General features: G+C 31.5%; 1 pseudogene; it reads right to left on the bottom strand.

Moving 5' to 3' along the window:
• The window catches only part of LOC106478632, a 68,891-nt pseudogene that overhangs the window by 44,841 nt on the left and 8,134 nt on the right, over positions 1 to 15,916 (bottom strand).

The following is a 15,916-nucleotide window of genomic DNA, read 5'->3' on the forward strand; positions in this document are numbered from 1 at the left end:
ATATATATATATATATATATATTACATTTTACTTTGCCCATTTATGCCATTGCTTGTCAGTAAAATGAAACTTCATACAATTGAGTGCAAAATTATATAACTAAGCCTACCTCATTTTGTTCTATAAAAAACATTTCTTTTCCTATCATACTATATTATAACTCAAATATCAGGACTGTACGTACAAAAGAAGTTGTTCAAAAAAATCTTTTCTTTTAACAACCTATCACCAAATTAAGATTTTTCACTTTATTATATACTGCAATAAAAGCCGTACTAAGTTGTATAGTTGAAATGAACATAAAAAGAGCTTTCATTACTTTTTAGCTCAATAGCCTAAAAATTCTTGAGGCTGCAATATAGGCAATTACATCATACCATAACAGCTAAGGTTGAGAAACATTGGCTAAAAACCAATTAAATACACTTGCATTCAACTTACAACTTATGACTTTTCTCCTAGAGAACTATGAGTCTGTATTATACTTACAAAACATTTATAAAATTCCCAAACACTAATGATTTCAGTGTATTAAGATCAACCCAAAATTAAAATTTCTGACCTTTAAAATTTTAATTAAAATTTTTAGTGAATAAATTTTAATCTGATGTATTTTATCTTTTAATGTGTGGAAAAATAACTTTTCAATTTAATGGTCCATTTAATTTTACCCTTGACGCACAATGCACCCATCAAGGCATGAAAGAGTTAAAATATTAACAAATCACATAGATATCTACACAGAAATATATTTCCTTAAAAATATTTTACATGAAAACCATAAAATTATACTAAACGCTTCCCAATAGCGATGTCCTAAAATAAAAGATAATGTGTGTACTGCAGCAACTTTTTAAATTGATACTTCACAACTTAATGGCAACACAAATAGAATCCATAAATTTACCAGGTAAAGAAACTGCAATAAAAAGACATTTATTTTTATATAAAACTTAAAACAGACATTAAACAACCCAAACTGTAGTGATAAATCTGGTCTCACAATTACTTATGATACTCTAAATTAACATAATCTATCTTTGTTATCTGCATTATTCATTCAGTACACTTTAACACAAAAAAATAGCAAATTATAATATATGGCACTAAAATATTGCTAGAAAAACTACAACTACTTAAGTAGATAGCAGGTTGTTTGGTGGTTATTTACACAGCACACATTAAGAAATAAAATTAAGAAAAAATGTAGGTTTGTATGTTTAGCACAAAGCAACACAATGGGCTACCTGTGTTCTGTTTACTAGATGAAATCAAACCCCATTTGGAGAAAAAAAAAGCTCATGGTTATTCACATGAAGAATTTTTACATTAATGTAAAGCTACACAATGGGCCATCAGCAGTCCAAACTTAAAGAAAAGATATTTACCATGAAATTTCAGCTATGACTTTTTTGTAACTTCCTAACCAACGTCTAGTGTGAAAAGAAATTGGGAAAGTTTGGTATTTTTTAATTGTGGCAGTGCACAATTCTAGTTAAAATTAGTTATTGATAAAATCATTACTATTTAGTGAAAGATAAAATTATCAACTGGATTTATGAAATTATAAATTTGGTAAAAACATGGATATTTTTGAATTTTTGGAACTGAGTCTGATATTAAAATACAATTAATATTAGTAAATTTATGAAAGCATAAAATACTTAAAAGGCAAGAATGACTTTGAATATATAGGATGCACTGTCTTCAATATAGAGGAAAACTATTACTAGTACAAAATGGATACTGCCATGATTCTAAATAAGCATTAATTTGCTCTCTCTGAGTAAATAACAAAAATTAAACAAATTAGCAAAAATTAAGCAATCATGAAAAAGATTGTGTTTCAATTCAACTACCTCCGGTGCAACAGTACAAGAAGGTAAATGCAGAATGTAATTCAGCTTATTTCTTTATTAAGAATGATTATACGTGGCTAATGATCATGGATTTTAAAACTGAAATTGTAAGCTGTATTATAAAAAAAAACACCTTAAAAATGAGTAAGTTACTTCTCTAACTCCAGAAAATTGACCAAATCCTGTGAAAGTGCAAGATATCTACATGTGAATTTGCTTTATGCTGGAGGAAGAAATAAATAAAAATACAATATATTACACTCAAAATAAAAAAAAAAAAATTTATAAAATTACTGTACATAATTTTTTTTATGAATCACTTCTCTTATAAACACACATATACAATTTACTAACCTTGGATTCAAGCTCTCCTATCTTTGAACTCAGGTTGTCAAATTGAGTTTTAAATGTTCTCAACTCATCATGTGCAGAAGTTGTAGAAGAGCTGTACTGATCCACCAATTTCTGAAGCTCAGCAATCTAGGTTCCAAAGTATATAATGAAAATCATTCAAACAACAATGAATGAACTGTACGACAACAAGATTTTTAACATTTGAGCATCAGCACAATTTTCTGTTACAGCCAAATACAACAGGGAAATCTAAAGTCACAAGGTTTTTTACATCAGGTGTACTTCAAAATATCTACATTTAAAACCTTTATACACCTCCAAAGAAGATCAAGGTTTCTCCAGATTCATAAGGGTTCATGTGAAATGCATGTTTCAGTGAATTCAAAACTGAAGTTAGAAAAGCATCTACATGACAATTTATCCAAACTGACTTCTTCCTATTAAGGAAAAAAGAGATGCTGAACACTGTTAGATTCTATTTTATAAAGTTCTCTTCCAGTATAAATCATTATATATATGGCTGAAGTCCAAGCTACAATAATCAAGGAAGAAACTAGTGAAGCTGCTCATGGGTCTGCTAATGAAGAGCATGGATGTTGTACAAAAACAAAAAATATGCATCACAAGTACCACCAGAAAACTCGCACTCCATGCTTAATGCATGGATGTCTCAAGAAAGTGGGAATCTAGACTGTTACACATTTATGTGGGGCATGGTGGTTACAAACTTTCATCTCAAGTCCTGGTATTTGGTGTTCCAACCAGTACTGGAATGTCTCAAAGATGAAAATACAAGTTTTTGGTACTGCAGTGGGTACTTTCAAAATTTCAAGTTAAAATTAAGTTTTATTACTGTTAGTATATATCCAACAAAAACCTCAAGTGTTTGAACATAGAACATATATCTTTATTATTAAATGACCTAAATTAACTCTCATTCTTAAAAACTTATGAATTACAACTTGTTTTTATATTTTTTAAGTTATAACCAACAATAAATCATGGTGAAAGCTTCTTTTATGTGCAGTGACAAATCGTGTTAGCTATGCATTAACTGTTCAGAAAAGTTTAGGTAAATGTAAAATCTATAAGTTCAGAAATACTTTTATTTATATTGTAATTCTAAAAGGATACAACTTAAAGTACAGTATATGTGCAGGCTAATGTTTATGAATTTTTGCACTTGTAAAGTTTAATAATTATAGCAATTCATATTCTCTGTATTATCATCATTCTTATGTTTTTGCTACTGCTTTCAAAACTAATGGTTAACAAGAATTCAGTATAATAAAATAAAAAAAAACATTCATATTCATGAATACTAAGACATGACAACACTAAAAAAAGAATTTCCATGTAGTACTAAAAGTTTTGAAAATATGTATTTACTGAAAACTCAGTAGAAAATTACAAAATTACTATAAATTAACAATTAACATTGTTTAAAAGAAAAAATTCAGTTTTAACACAGATTTAGTATCCTTTATGGCAATGTGTACACCACTACGATATTCACATTTAAACACTAATACAGGGCAGACCAAAAACTTTGCAAACAATTGTATTGTGCTTTTCTATATACTTTTTATTTTTTTAAAACCATATAATAGTTTTCTAAAAATTCTAACTTCAAAATGTGACTGAAATAATTTCAAAACCTAGCAAACAGTGAAGAAAAATTAAACAATTACACTCTACCTTCTTTTCATAAATGGTCTCAATTTCATCTCGATTAATCTTCATTTGTGTTTCATACTGTTCTCGCAAGGTCATCAATGTGTTGGCAAACTGCTGGTCATACTCTTCCTTCAATTGTCCATCAAGTTCAGAAATTTCAGTTTGTTGAATGACACGGGTTTCAGACATCTCCTGCAAAAAATCAGTTTTTAATGTTTTCCACAATTTCAAGATGCCATTATCCTTTGTCAAAAAAATTCAAATATATCCAGGTATTATATTTTAATCAGACATAATAAGCAGAGTTTATTACACTAAAAGTGGTGTATCACTTTATGTATTTTATAGATTTACAAAACTGTTGTTAGAAGAATTAACTGTTGTATTCATGTTCCCAGTAATCAGACTTAAGCAACAAAGTTTAAACATTTTCAGGTGGTTGAAACCTAACTTATTCACTTTGTAATACAGCAAGATTAGAAAGAAAACAGAATCACTTTGTTGTACCTTATCACCTTGAAAAACAAAATGATACTGTTAGTCACAATGAAATCAATAAATAACAGATTTGTGAAGTGGTATTCCTTTATTTTTTGTTATCATATTTTACACAACTTTTCCTCAGTTATTTAGCTATCTCTTAAGTTAGTTTAATAATGATGCCAATTCACACCCACTAGAATAAATTGTAACATAATTCAAAAAGTGAGACAATATGACAAGCATTGGGTAGTGCTAAGAACTTTGTCATGATGATCACTATACTTAGAATAATGAGTCCTGTAAGCCAGGCCCTGATAAATCCCAGGTGCCAGGTTAACATGGTGACTAAGAATTTCATCGTGGAGTCTAGTATTTATTCCCATTTATTCGTGCATAAGGCTGTGATAAGTAGAACTCAAATCTATAAACAGTTCTGGACTCTTGGAAGTCTGGAACTACTTTCATGTTCTATGAGTCCTAAATACTAGGATTTAATGGAGGATTCAGCACTGCAGTTGCACAACATGTTACTGATTTTGTGTCATTTTGTTTTTCTTCTTCCTCTCGATTCAACCAATCAGTACTCATGTTTAGACTCAAATGGGACTAAAGGCAGTTAGTTCAGCCAATGCAATCAAAGTGGTTGCTGATATCATGTGATCATTAGCATGCACTCACTGCTGTGAAAGTAAATAAATATACAGTGGTGCCTTGATTATCTACACTGGTCCAAGAAAAGCAAAAAATTGTGGATAACAAACAGCAAATAATCGAGGTATTAGTGTATCTCACTAGTTAGCTCATTGTTTAATCTAAGTAAAGCTTTTCTCTAGATATAAATTCCTTGTTTCAAATTATCATATTTTTACTGTCGTTTATTCACTTTATCATGAAAAATTATAAAATTTGTCACAATCATAATAAAAAAAGCCAAGTGTCGGCCAGTGAGTCATGCTCGATTTCTCCGAATTTCGTGAGTTTCACAAGTCCAATTCCACTTTTTCTCCTATAGAAGTGGAAGGGAAACAAACTTGGTAGAAGACAAGTGTCCCACCTATGAAGATCCCGAAAGGAAGAAAGCCACATTTCTACGGAAAGAGCTGAAGATGGCAATCACCCCAATATGGAGGTAAGAAGGAGGAAGGTATCCCACCAATATCCCCAAAAATAGATGGAATGCCTCAAAAAGGTGGTGTGTGGTGGAGAGGCAATAGGGGAAGATGAAGGCTAGAAAACTTGGCTAGGGATAAAGGGATAGGATTAACAGATTATGCACCCCCATACAGGCAACAGAGATTCAAAATGCAGAGAAGCAAGAAAAGAAAAAACAATCCACCTGATGGTATGCTAAGGCAAAAATGAACAAAAGCCTGAGGAGGGCAAAGCATGCCAGCACCAACTCTCAAAAGAGACACATAAAAGCCTAGCATGAAGCAAAATATCTGGAAAAGGAGGGAAAAAGAAAAAATAACTATGAAACATGTATAAAAAGGGCTGAGGTAGGACTAGCAGACTCTGCAGTAGAGGCCTGGGAAGGCCAATACAGAATCAGGTGGAGGAAAATTGTCAAATAGACTTCTTCCCTAACGAGTTCAGCAGTTTGAGGAGGAGAGCAAACAATAGTGAGGTCCTCAAAAACGAAATTACTTGTAAGAAGAATAAAATATAATTAATTATGAAAATGAAAAAATTTTTAATATTGTAAAATTATGTAAGTGCCTATTAACAATAAAATTTAGTAGATGGTATTTGTTGAAGAAACAATATATTTAGCCTAAGATGAATGACAAGTAAGCCTAAAATTACAGACACATGTTATGCCTAAACAAACGTTGTAGTACAAAAGGATATCACTAAACATTAATTAAAAAACCCTAATCTTACAAGAAGTAGGTATAAATCTAAATAAACATATGTTATTGAAACAAAATAACTACAAATAATAATAATAATATCAAAAGCCATAGCAGTATAACAGATTATCTGTCCAAAGTCAGTGGACCCAAATGTGTGAGCCACCAAACTCAAGGCCCGACAAAGATCAACTTATATAACAATCAATCTCCCAATGTATTCAAGCTGACAATTCCTCAGTTGAGTAGTGCCATTTGAAGCCTAGGTAATTGTGCTGAAAGTAAATGATAACATTTTCAAGATTGAAACATAAGCTTCAGTAAATTTGACAAGCAGATTGAAGTCAAGTTCTCTAACCACACCATGCCCTCTTTTCTAAAATGAGATCTTTTGCAAAGTTCAAATGCTTGATTATGTTCACATATGAAACATTAGACTTTCTTGCAATTTTATTAAAACAACTTATTATTTAACTTCTGTAGTGTATACTGGTGTATAAAACATTTTAATACTAGAAATAAACAACCTTATAAATCCAAATTTTATATTTTTCTTTAATTGGACATACAACATTTCACCTTACAGCTTCTTCAAAAGTGTTCCACTAAAACACTAGTCCTAAAAATGGGCACAAATGATTTTCAACTTACAAACTCGATTCACATTGAGAAAGCATATATTATAGTAGTATCAATTTAACAAAAACAATACAAAACCCCGTTACTCAAGGACTTTTTGAAAGGTGAACCTTATGAAAGTGCTTGGGTTACAGGGTTTTGTATTTTTTGTGTTAAATTGACTTTTGGAACAAATGTGTTTTCCTGCCATCATGAATGTTATAATAATATCATTATTCTTAATTGGAAAATATGTAAAGAACAATTAATCATGTTTTACAGAGAGACAAATATAGGTATTTTTTTCTCATGAACTGACTGTCAAAAAAAATTTGTATATTCTAAATATATAAATCCAAAGGATGTTCTGTAAGTTACTCTTAGACATGAAGATAAGCAAAATCTTTACATGGGCAAATACTCAATATGGTAAGCTAACTTACTGAAGCTGAATTCAAATAAAGAAAAAAAAAGGACAAGTACATATACTACAATCAACTTAATGCACAATGCTGAGCTTCAAAAAAAAATTTATGCACCAATTTAGATGCAAACATTAACACAGGGTAAAAAAATGTAATGAGAATAAAACTTACTTTTTCATGTATTGAGTCTTTGAAAGTCAGTTCTTCCTTTACACTCTGTAATCTGTTCTCCAAATCCACTCTATTGAGAGTTTCATCTTCAAGCTGAGACTTAGAAGTTGCTAGTTGCTTAGCAAGTTTATCCCTCTCAGCTTGGACTTCCTATGGAGAAAAACATAATAGTTTAAAATTATCTTAATATTTGTTATAGATTTTAGTGTTTTAGGCTATCTGTCAAGAAAGGTGAGCTGCTTTCACCAACATTTGTACCACCTAACTCACAGTATATTTACCATAATAAGATAAAAGAAATTTGTTATTAAAATTCAAGCATTATTGTTAAACTTGTGGTAAAATGGATTAAAAGATATATGTCTATGTGAAAATATGCAAGTCTGAAAATTTTCTGCAAGAACTAAAGTTTTAATTTGTAAATATTGCTATCAAAACCAGAGGCTACAGCATACAAGTTCATGATGTACATGGAGATTATTATACATGTATATTTTATTGAGATTTATGTTACAATTTCCTTTTGTTAGTCTGTTAATGATAAATGTCTGTGACAGCCTATAATATACTTGGCATTTATTTTTCATGGTTGCCATACTTTAAAAGAGGGATTATGTAGTTTTTTGTTTTTTCATTTAGATATAATCCTTTGTTCCTCATCAAAGAAATTTTATAAATTTCGGTAGACATAACACTAAAGCTACATGTGTGTAACTAATCCTTGGAAAGTTGTAGCAACACTATTTTTTGGACTTCAAGTATTTCTAGAGATCATATTTCCTCATGTTTCTTATGCATTTTGAAGAAGGTGTATGTGTTTACTGTAAACTTTGATTGAATAAACAGAAAAGTCCATAAATGTGGGTATTCTTAATATCATTATAAGAATATTTTAAATGCAAACATCTCACAATCCCAAAAAAGCTTAAACACAAAAGTTCGCAGCAAAAAACTACATTTTAACCAAAATTAGGCAAACTAAGAGGTCTCCTAAAGTTAACATGAAAGGCATAATAATGAGGGAGAAAAAAGATGTCCAAATTCAAAGCTTCCCAAACAGTGAAAACTGTAACAAGACAATCATTAGTTTTTCTGTTTGTTGGATGAAATTGATCAACTCCGCTGGACAAGAGCCGAAAATAGAGGTTCCGACCTGTTGGATGCGGTCAGTGATTCCGCTGCAGCCTTTGTAGTCGTGATTACCTGAAACTGTGAGTGCATAACTCACAAAATTGAAAGAGGAGATAAATAAAATAATTCATAACTCTCCACAAGAGAACAAAAAATGGTAAAGAACAATGTAATTAAAGAAGAAAAATTAAGAAAGTAAAAACTTGCGGACAAGTGAATCAAACAGTCAGTGAAAACACATCTGTTCAATAAGACTGCAAATTAAGAATTAGTTATCAGCTGCAAGATTAGAGAGGACACTAGTTACGATAGGGGTAGTGTTGCACTTCTATTGCTGAAAAGGTTGCTGCCTAATTACTTGCATGTTAGTTTGAAGATAAGTGGGAGTATCAAGGCTAGTGGCAAGAGAAAATTTGTGCCGACAGAGGGCAGTAAAAATCAAGAAAGTTTTTGTTAGAGGGGTAAGATATCATATTGAGATTTGGCATATTCCATATGCATCACCACCAATACTAACAAAGAAATCACGTACTCAATCCAGTGTGTATATAACACTAACCACCTCCCCTCAAAATTGTTATACACACCATAAATGATATAAAATATACAGACAAGACAATATTAACATACAAAAAAATCCAGAAACCATACCCAAATCCAGTGATCCTAATTACAAGAACCATTCATTTTGTAGAACTTGTAAGCATATTCCTTACAGAAATTTGAAAAAGTCCAAAAAAAAACCAAACATCTTTGAGATAAGTAAATTCCTGATCACTTAAGAAATAAAAATCAAATACATGCTGAGAAAAATTTACAATGAACTCAATCTGCTGGAAATATTTACAAAATACAATGAAACAACTGCCTGGCCTATTGTAGGACAGAAAAATTGCATTGCTACATATTTCAATACAGTTCTTTGTATTCAAATATGCATCAATATATATTGAAACTTTCTTTACTTGTAATTTTGCAGAAACATCAATATAATCTTTCAACATCTTTTTTTTTCAATCTAGAATGCTTCCAACCATCACTTTTGGCCCTAATGTTCCCAACAACCTTTCTTCTACTCCTCTGCCATTTTGTAATGGACACACCTCTCTAGAAATAATGTGGCATAGTCTCAAAGCAATAATCTTAAGTATCTAGTAGGAATCTAATTTTTATGAGAGAGTAACTGAAAAAATAAGCTATTTTAAATATTCTATAATAGATCTATAACTTCTCTTGTTAAAACTTGAGGTATTAATTGTGTATAGATAGTTTTATTTTCACTGAAAGTACATTTTTCCAGTAATGACCCTAGTACTGATAATTTACTAACTTGCATTGAGCTCTTGTTTAAACAATTTAAAACTGGAAAGTTAAAAGTGTCATCAGATTACCATTTACTAAATAATTATTCCATTTTTTATTCATAAAAAAACATTGAAAAATTTAATATAGTGCTTTTGTATTGTGCAGGTTTTCCAATAGACCCCTCAGGAAAAATAGGGGATTTAGCAGAGATAATTTAGATTTTGTATGGGACATATCAGCACATTTGTATACAATCACCTGCTTTGTCATAGCCATTAAAAACCTTAAGAAATGCACTAAAGCATATATATACCTAATCTAATTTGTAGGACAGTGTTTGTTGATTAGAACTAAATTTCATCTTAGCCAGTTCTTTGTGATCATGTTTCAAGAGTTGCTGTTTGCCACTATTATCACATGCTACTGTCTCTGTCAAACTACAGAAATAGTGAAATTGGTTATTTGACAATGACACCAAGATGAAAATTTACAACCATTATTATCTACAAATGTTAACCATTGATACTATAATTGTGTTTTTCTGTGTGACATTTTAATTTTCTACATTACCCTAAAAATATAAAACTTGTTAAAAAGGCTGTCTCAAGCATCACTGCCATGGACACATAAATTGCACAAGCAATAACACCAAGTGTATATATGTTAGATTACTAAAAAATCAATAACACATATTAAAACTATCACAGCCTAGCCATTTCAGGTCACGACTGACAGAGACATGGACACTCATACACAAAAATCAGAGAATGTGCTTATGCAAACAGTAGCTAGAACAAAAAGTGCAATTTAACAAAAGCTGGTACATATGCTTCAACTTGAAAATTCAAAATATATTGAAACAAAGAAGCATCTGATCATCCCTCAGTTATTTTTTCTTGGGGTGGAGGTCATATTCATTCTAAAGTCACTTACTAGAAAACAGAGAAAACAATTTGCTCATCTTGCAAATGAAAGAATCTGTCTCCGATGCCTCCAAGAAGCTAAAATTTGTACAAACCACTATATTCTGAAATACCTTGCTATTTTAAGTTAATAATGATGTAGTTAAACCATTCTCACAAAATGAATACATGTACATTTGCAACAAGTTTTGTGTTTCAAGTTTAACTAAACCATAAATGTAGTTTAAAGGTAAAAAGATTAGGATTTTACCTTAAAAATAAGGGAAAATAGGGAACTTCAAAAAAGTATGAAAGTATATTACACCCTGGAAGCCAGAATGCGATGCATCAAATATGAAAATAAAAACAATACCACAATTTACCAGTGAAATTGTTTAATGTTAAACCACAAATGTAATGTAACAATTCTGCAATGTAATATATATACTTGATATAAACTTTATGGAAATATATTTATGAAAGAAACCACATCTAACTGATATTCTTTTTATGATCTATATCAGTGATTCCCAACCTGTGGTCCCGTAACCCCTGGGGGTCCGCGAAGATAATCTGCAGTTCTTTTAATTGCACACTCAGTTATATATGTCTTTTATTTGATAGTGAAAAATGTAAAAACAAGTTAATTATTCACAGAGTCCATGAGGAAAAAAAATAAATAAATAAAAGGGGTCAATGTTAATATGTGTGTGTGTATCTGTTCCTTATACATTTCCATATTTCTTGATCAATCAGCACCGAACTTGACAGTGATAAAGAATGACATGAGGAAGGCCATGAGGGGGTGAACCCCCTATCTAATTTCATATTGATAGAATTCTTTAAAACAGAATGTCTTTCTTTTCAGTGTTGGTACTTTAAGGTATTTTTATTCCACTTTTAATGTTTATTATGTTAAGAAAAACAACAACAACAAAAAAAAGCACAATTTCCTATCTTTTGTTACATACAAGTTTCTATTTCATCAGGATGGGTACTTCAAGTAGTCTTAACATAAAAACCAAACTTTCACAAACATACTAATGAAAATAATTACTAACTTGAAATGTGAAGAGAAATAAAATTAACTATGTTCAAAGCATAACTACTGGACAAACTATATCAAGAATATAATAAAATATTTATCTTTTCATTTGCTGAATATTATCTGTTGAGATTTAAAATTTCAACTAAAAAAAAAAGAAACTCCAATAATGATGTAACATTGAAATAATCTATATACTAACATGAAAATAAATCAGTCTGTTGTTATATGACAAAATATCAAGTCCTAGAATCATAAACCTGTACAAATCCAAGCAGGTCCTTAACAATGTAAATATTTGATATTACATTCTCACTAAGAACAAAACTAAACATCAACCCAGTAATGAGTATAGCTAATTGAAATATACATTTCACAGTTCTTATTAACAATGATCAAAATTTAGTTCCATCAGATCATTTTGCCCGTAAACACAGTTGTAGTGTGCTATTCTGATACTAGCAGGGCAAGTTCATGTATTTATAAGACACCTAATATTTTTATTTAAATATCTAACCTTTTTGTTCTTTAATATAATTTTACATTTAAATTTTGTGTACATACTTTGAGCTCATCCTCGAATCTCTTTCTATCAGATACAGCCTGATTTAGGCGTGACTGAAGATCCTGATTCTGCACCTCCAAATTAAGAAGTTTCTTCTCAGTAGCAGCAAGGTCTTTTTCTTTCTTATTCAACCTGTTAATTATTATCAATTACCTCATGAGGAAATAAATACTCAATAAATAATTTTACTTGTACATAATTTTGATATCAATTTCCATACTTAGGTTACTTTAGAAATTAAATTTAGAGTTTATTTAAAAATACATGTAAAGGAATAGGGTATATTAATAAAGCCAGAATAAACTACAAATTTTATATACATTTTTCTATTAATAACCAAGCATTAATGCAAAATTGGAGAAACTGGGTATTTTCATCCATGCAAAAACAATCATGTCTTTTGGGAAGTACATACTTTTAGAAGTAAAAAAGAATTTTCATCAAATCTAAAAACAAGGGTAAATTCTTCATTAGCCAGGCAGTCTTATGTATATTTTTAATTACCAATTGTTAACATTTTCTTAAATAGAAGATGCATTTCCAATACTACTTACCTCCTGTCACACTACAACTACTACTCAACTGCCAGGGTTTCTTTCTTTGCCCATCTAAGCATTAGTCTGATTTTTTCTCACTTGCTCCAGTCTTTTATACCCCACTTAATTGCCCTTGGCAATAATTGTCTCGTGACACACTCTACATACATCAATGCTCACTCTATCCTGGTACTGTATACATGTATTCTTTGAGAGTCAGAATATACTTTAACCTGGTGGCGGTAGGCTAAATGACGCAGTTCTGACAAATATGGCAGACAATGCATAGCTGCCTCTTTGCATAACTGGGTAATCAACATTTTTGCATGAACCAAAATGTCAGTGGATGGAGAGAAAACTAAGTATTTGCTCCCAGACCTTTCAGCCATCAAGTATGGTGCAGGCTCAATAGCAAATGGGGAGAGACCCAAAACATCACACACTTGATGGACCAGCTGAAGAAAAGAAGCCTGAGGCACCTTATCTCAAAGTGGCCTCCTGAAAAGCCAAGAGAATAAAAGAAGGTGCAGGAAAGAGCAAATCTAACTTCTCTCCAGAATGTCCAGTATTGCTCTCAATTGCAGTCTCAGAGCTTCCTAGAGGAACACCACCGAACTGAATATATGTCTCCATCTCCTACAAATAAGATGACTAACAGTTTCAACTGAGAGTAACTCTCTTCTCCCTCCAATTGTTAAGAAACACCAGATATCAGATGTGCATATATACAGTACCAGGATAGATGGGACATTGATGTATGTGGAGTGTGTCACAAGACAAATATCACAAAGGACAATTAAGTAAGGTATAAAAGACTGGAGCAAGTGAGAAAAAATCAGACCAATTCTTAGATGGGCAAAGGAAGAAATGATGGCATTCAAGTAATAGCTGTAGTGTAAGGGGAGGTAAGTAAGTAAGTTTTGGAATTCAAATTTTTCTTCATGACAAAACAAGCTTAAAAAGAACACTGATACTATACTGTAAAGGAAAAAATTACAAAACAATGTTAAAACACTGATTTCAAATATCAGAAAAACTTCTTGGTGCCTAAAGATATAGAATAAAATGGATCTTGAATGCATAGCAATCTACATTTTTCACAATATGTCAGTTAACTTTGAAACTGAGCATATGGGAAAAATGAGAGTATATACTTACATCACAGTTTTTTGGGTTCATCAATCACCATGAATCACCATTTCAAATTTCTTTATGTACTATAAACTTAATGATGACTAGTAAATTATGTATCAAAGAAGAAACTAACAAAATTTACTACTAAACATACATGCCACATCACATAGAATTTAAAACAAATGAAGTGCTCATGCAATAGATAAATATGAGATTTATTGAATTTCCATACTTGTTTATGATCCTCCAGTGCAGTATTTACAGTCATAATTCGTTTAGTAATGAATTACCTTCTATCAAAACCATTTTCTTTCAAAATAAGCATTCTAACTTTAAGCATTTTGAGAAAGCCATTATACTAACTCTCAAATTGTTTGTGAGATAATGGAGAATCACTTCTTGGTCCCACTGAAAGTTAACATTTTCCTTACCTGAAAATGTATTTCCAATAGATACACTCACCTCATCATACAGATTAGCTATCTCCCTCAGCTCTTATGCAAGTTCTACCAGAGGTACTTGCATGTGACTAGCTTTGCGAAAACATACACCTATGCACACTATCTCCCCCTATGAAAATGCACTGGAAATAGGGAGGATGGGTGGAAATGAGTGAAAAAGTGTATATCTATCAGAAATACATTTTCAAGTAAGGAAAATCTTAACTTCCAAAACAGATACCTATGCACACAGTTTAGATAGAATCCCTTGTTGAGATATTGGAGGGACCAGTGGAAAGTATCCGAAGGAACACTATGGGATTTGGCACCCAATGGCAGGGGCACACCTATGAGAGACCTCGTCTTACCTCTTCTAGGGTGTACTCTTTACCTGCATGTGGAAGAAGAGAGGCAAATAAGCCATAATTTTGTTGCTTAGATGGGTGGAATTAGTACATGGCTGTTCAAGTACTTGCACAGAAGATGTTAGACAACCAATAAGTGTAGTTAGGTTGAGGCTCGTACCTTGTGTGCTCATTTCCTCTGCCATCGGTCTCTATGGGCCCCAATGCCAGCTGCAGGAGTGGGGTATGTTTGTGATGTAGTAAGGACTGGTAATAGTGTATTTACCTTGATTCTACTGAACAGACACTGGCTGCTGGAGGACTTGTGAGACATATGTATTGAAGTGTTTGGTATAGTGTGTTGTATCATCAGTCCACATGTAATTTGTGATGTGTGATATACACATATATATGTGCATATATATATATATATGGAGTTACCTGCACTACACTCTCGGTGACACCACAACTCCACTTCTCTATTAGGTAAGTACCAATCAGTGAGGAAGCTCCATAGTCCACCACCTCAACAGCTAGGAACTGGTACCTTGTGTGCTCATTTCCTCTGCCATTGGTCTCTATGGGCCCCAATGCCAGCTGCAGGACTGGTAATAGTGTATTTACCTTGATTCTACTGAACAGACACTGGCTGCTGGAGGACTTGTGAGACATATGTATTGAAGTGTTTGGTACAGTGTGTTGTATCATCAGTCCACATGTAATTTGTGATATTATACGCATATATATATATATATATATATATGTATATCACACAGGACAAAATATAAAAAACTTTCTTGGGAGATATTTGATAACTATCTGGACATTATAAAGATTTTGCATGTGAAATTTCTAAATTTTCTGATGCATAAAAGTGTTTTTAATCTAAAAATGAAAACTATTTTGCATGATAGATAGGCAAATTGTGAAAAGAAAAAAAGCATGAAAGAAACATTCCTTTACAAACCTTAAGACTTAATAAAAAAAATTTATATTTTGAGATGAATGCATTGTAATGTCTACTGATAAACTGCCAAATTTCATTAACATTCATTTACTAATTTAAAAGTTAT

Source organism: Limulus polyphemus, unplaced genomic scaffold, assembly GCF_000517525.1.
Source record: "Limulus polyphemus unplaced genomic scaffold, Limulus_polyphemus-2.1.2 Scaffold235, whole genome shotgun sequence".
Taxonomy (NCBI): domain Eukaryota; kingdom Metazoa; phylum Arthropoda; class Merostomata; order Xiphosura; family Limulidae; genus Limulus; species Limulus polyphemus.